This window comes from Rhagoletis pomonella, unplaced genomic scaffold (assembly GCF_013731165.1).
Source record: "Rhagoletis pomonella isolate Grant_MI unplaced genomic scaffold, Rhpom_1.0 Rhpom_scaffold_00003, whole genome shotgun sequence".
In the NCBI taxonomy this organism is placed as follows: domain Eukaryota; kingdom Metazoa; phylum Arthropoda; class Insecta; order Diptera; family Tephritidae; genus Rhagoletis; species Rhagoletis pomonella.
Window position 1 is genome coordinate 27,595,831 of NW_023458557.1, and position 4,896 is coordinate 27,600,726.

The window sequence follows — 4,896 nt, forward strand, 5'->3', positions numbered from 1 at the left end:
ACCTTTCTGCGTAGGCGGCCTTCGGCCGCACTTAGGGATTATAACCCTCAGGCAGTAGAATTCTCCTTTCTGTGTTGCCAAAGAAGGGGGCTGAACACCTTTTGCAGAGAACACCTTTCTGCGTAGGCGGCCTTCGGCCGCACTTAGGGATTATAACCCTCAGGCAGTAGAATTCTCCTTTCTGTTTTGCGAAGAAAAGGAGCTGAACACCTTTTGCAGAGAACACCTTTGTATATTTTTAATGCTTACTGGGTTATATCCTATCTTCTTTTGTCTCTCATTCTTTTGCATATTTTGGAGTTTGACAGCTGAACTCCGCCATTTAATTTGCATATGCAACCAAAGTCAGACGCGTGATTTTGAAGGTGTTTTTATTTAATGAATTGTGATGAATTGGTTAATATTAAAGTCGTAAAGCAAGTTATAACAAATCAAGTAAAGTGTAAAGTGAAGGGGAATACAAAAATATATTGGTAAAGTGGCTAATTTAAGCAGAATAGGAGTGATAAATGTACGCTAATTTCCGAATTTTACAAAAAAGGGCATATTTCAAACCCAATTTGTAAATAAATTAGTAACCAAAATTTACAAAAGTGAGTGTTAAAATATTGCGTCGACCCTTGACTACAAGTGTGTGAAATTTTTTTTTGGATCGGGCCACCCATTTGGACGGAATAGCCCGAAATAGTTGTGAGCGGTACTAAACCCCACCCGTTTTCATGGCTATTGCCACCACGAAATGAGAATTTCAGATGTACATAATGCGCACAATTAATATATTTTTTATGATATCGTATATGCAATTAACTGTGCCCTAATCTTTGAAGCTCCTACAGCATAAATTAAGTTCTCTGGCTTTCGGTATCACGGCAATTTTAGGTGTATAGCAACAATTGTCTAAAATTTTTGTATATGACAACACCGAATTTGCTGCAGTTTGACCAAACAAAATTAGTTTGCTGTGAGAGTCGCCAAACTCGCTCTCTCCGAGTTTGCTGCAACAACAATTGCACGCAGTTTGCCAAACAAAATTTCTGCATAACACCGACCGTAGATAACAAGAAGGGACAACTCGATATAATTGTAGCGAGAGTGCGCAACAGGGGCCTGCCTTCTCTTTTGCCCTAGTGCGTTTTTTGATTGGATGAAAAGAGAAGGCGCACTTTCGCCACAATTATAACGAGTTGTCCCTTGTTATCTACGTTCTTTGGTAGAAGGGGAAAATTTTAGTAGACGGACGGCAAATTCTAGAAAAAGGGGGATGAGGGGGGGTAGAATAGGACCCCCTGATTTCAAAAATTCCCCCCTTTTTTCTAGCAACCCTATAGTTCTTATATAATTTATTGTTAAAGTTTTCATATAAACGATGAATAAGAGCAAAATAACATACAACTTGGTGCTGCCAGACTGAAATTTTGAATAATAGCGGATTTTTAATACGGAATTTTCACTTAGTAGAATTCTCCTTTCTGTGTTGCCGAAGAAAGGGGGCCTGAACACATTTTGCAGATAACACCTTTTTGCGTAGGCGGGCTTCGGCCGCACTTAGGGATTATAACCTTCTCTACGTAGAATTCTCCTTTCTGTGTTGCCGAAAAAAGGGGGCGGAACACCTTTTGCAGAGAACACCTTTCTGCGTAGGCGGGCTGCGGCCGCACTTAGGGATTATAACCCTCTACGTAGAGTTCTTTCTATTGTATTGTTTTGTACGGTATGGCAACACGTCTTATGTGTCAGTTTGCAACCATGTGTTATTAGGTGCGTTTGCGTAGCTGTTAATTGTTCAAGTTTAACCAAAACTTACAGGTTTTTGCGTTCGCGTACGCAAAAAACTTGCAAAGTAGGGGAAATTGAGAGAGCAAAGTGACATTTCATTTTGAGGGGAAGCTGTTAGTTTCTGTTGGAAAAATTTTTCCCAACAGCAATTTGCCAACAGGGAAACAGCTGATCAAAAACAGCTGGTTGGCATTTACGCAAATCACAAAATTGAATTTGATGGTTTGGAAGATAAAAATTACAAAATGCGACTAATTAAACTTGTAAGAAATAAGTAGTTATTTGTTTAATCAATAAACTGTGTCAGTATAACACTTTGCGACGACTTTTCGTACGTTTTAAATTTTACACTTTTGTATGTAAACAAAAATTATATCAGCTGTTCGTCTAACTTGCAAGTTTCTGCAAATTTTCTGTTCGCGTACTATTTTGGATATTTCTCTCTTGTGAGAGAACAGATGAAATTTCGCCGGAATTTGGCAGTTGGTTGGTTTCTGCTGGAGATTTTAAACGAACGCACCTATTGTATTATGATTGTAAATATGGGTGCAATGTAATGTAATTACAAGTTAATAAAAGTTGGATTAAAGTGATTTAAATACAAGATAAAATAAAATAAAAGTGTCTAAACTATTAGGTAGTGTTATGTGCATTTATATATATGAAAGTATGTGACAAATGCACTCTTTGATAAGGAAATCAAGTGGAACGTCTTAAGAAATTTTAACAACAATTAACTTATATACAATTATATTGTTTATATTTTTTACTAATACATGTTTTAGAGGATACCTCCCTTAACATCCTGACTAAGTTTCAATTGTTAATTCCACCTGGTTTTCTTAAAACACAAGGTGCGGCTGAATACTAAAGCCCACCCCCGTCCGAAAACACTACAGTACAGATATATCAATAAACACGTACGAAAGAAAAGGAACACATACGTGCATAAATAAACATGTACACAACACATATACAAAAACGGCACCCACCTTGCAAAAAGTGGGACTAGATTAAACTCTAGTACAGGACCACACTACGACGTAACTAACACTAGTAAACGAAATGGTCCAAATATATGAAAAAAATATGGTTACATTAACATTGCGATGCCATTGGACCTGACCACCTTTGGTCCAACGCAGCATAACGCTGGACCACCCACGACAGTCGGGTCTACGTAACCGGAACGACCCCGATTTATATCTGGCCAAGGACTGTCACTCCAGCAACACTCTCCAAAATCTCTGGGGAATTTGTATGCTGTTACAACAACAACAACAACCACCTACGTAACCACACCTTTTGGACCATCGACGCGACTGCTTACACTGGACCATATACGTAACCACACCTTTTGGTCCATCGACGCGACTGCTTACACTAGACCACTTCTTAAAGTGTACCTACTGGACTATTATATCTGGTGGTTGCACTAGATCATGTTGTTGTTGTTGTTGTAGCGGCTACAACAACCCCGCCCAGATCGGTTGGTATCTCAGTCGTTGTCGTCAAGTTCCACTAACGGCAACCCTAGGAAGCGTGCAGCTTCTGTGGGATCTGTCCACAGGGACAAGGCCGTTAGGGTTGTCGGGTTTTCCGGGCATGCGAAGAGATGGTTCGTGTCATGTGGGGTCTCTCCGACTGCCGGACATTCGTTCGGCACATCCTCATTCAGTCTACTCAAGTAGGAGTTTAACCTGCTGCAGTAGCCGGAGCGAAGTTGAGCGAGTGTAGTGCGTGTCTCCCGAGGCAGATGAAGCTCTGTCTCGTCAATGTCCGGGGATGGTATGCCTAGAACGGCATTCACAGGTCTACAGTCTACATAACTCGAGACTGAGTCCCTGTGAATGCCGTTCAGGGCCTGTCTGTACGCTGTCGGGTCCAGAGGTTGCTTAATGAACCTCTGGACTTCGTCCGTCAGTTCATATAGATGCCTCCTGACGTGCCTAGGCGAGGGCTCCTCTGCAAGCAGCTGTCTGTTTGGGTGGCCACTTCTATGGCTCCCGATCAGGAACTGCTTGCAGAGCATTATGTTGTGCTCCTTATCTGGGAGCATTTGCGCCTCGCCGTGCAAGTGGTGTTCTGGCGACATCAGGAGGCATCCCGTCGCTGTCCTAAGTGCCGTATTTTGTACCGTCTGTATCTTCGTCCACTGCGTCCTACTAGTCCCTGGCGACCACACTGGCGCTGCGTAGTTCAAAGCCGGCCGGCCTATTGCCTTGTATGTTGCCAGCAACGTTTCTTTGTCTTTGCCCCAAGTACTGCCGGCTAGCGACTTGAGGACCTTGTTGCGGCTCTGTACTTTATTGACAATAGCGGTTGAGTGCGCAGAGAAGGAGAGCAGGCTGTCGAATGTTACTCCGAGTATTTTGGGGTTATTCACCGTCGGAATTGGTGTGTCATCGACGTGAATCCCCAGCGGTAGCTCGACCTCCTTCGTCCAGGTTGTGAACAGGGTCGCGGAGGATTTCGTAGGGGAGAGGGCTAGACACTTTGCAGTGAAGAAGAGAGAAAGTTCGGAGAGATAGCCGTTTACTTTCAAACACAGGTCATCAATTCCATTCCCAGTCGCCATGATCGAGCAGTCGTCGGCATAGGAGACAATCGAGACTCCCTCTGGTGGTTGAGGGAGCTTTGAAATATAAAAGTTAAACAGTAGCGGGGAAAGGACACCACCCTGAGGAACCCCCTGTTTTATTTTTCGCTGCTTACTCGTTTTGTCTCTAAATGTTACCGACGAATGTCGACCACTCAGATAATTTCTCATTTGATTAGACCATATTTTAGACTAATTACCTTGGATCATTCTTTGGTCTAATGACAATAGACCATTTAAATGGTCATTTAATATAATAAAACCATATATAAAATAAAAAAACCTATTCCCATTACTTTTTTGTAAATTTTATTTCATCGTTTGCTTGTATTTAATAAAATTTTCACTCGTTTTTTAACACTTTTATTTGATGTGTTCTATTGTTTAATCTACTTCAAATTCTTGTTGAACATAACACATATACACCCACATAACACACACACATGGTAACACATTGAGAAGTTAGCTTACTGCCAATAGTTGCGTTTTTTTACTCATTTCCAGTAAAATCCAGTAAAAGT

At 41.5% G+C, this 4,896-nt stretch overlaps 1 protein-coding gene across 1 annotated transcript in view; it reads left to right on the forward strand.

Annotated features, from left to right (window-relative positions):
- LOC118735111 (NADH dehydrogenase [ubiquinone] 1 alpha subcomplex subunit 2) overlaps positions 1–4,896 on the forward strand; it is a 24,480-nt gene that overhangs the window by 1,021 nt on the left and 18,563 nt on the right. The window lies entirely within an intron of this gene.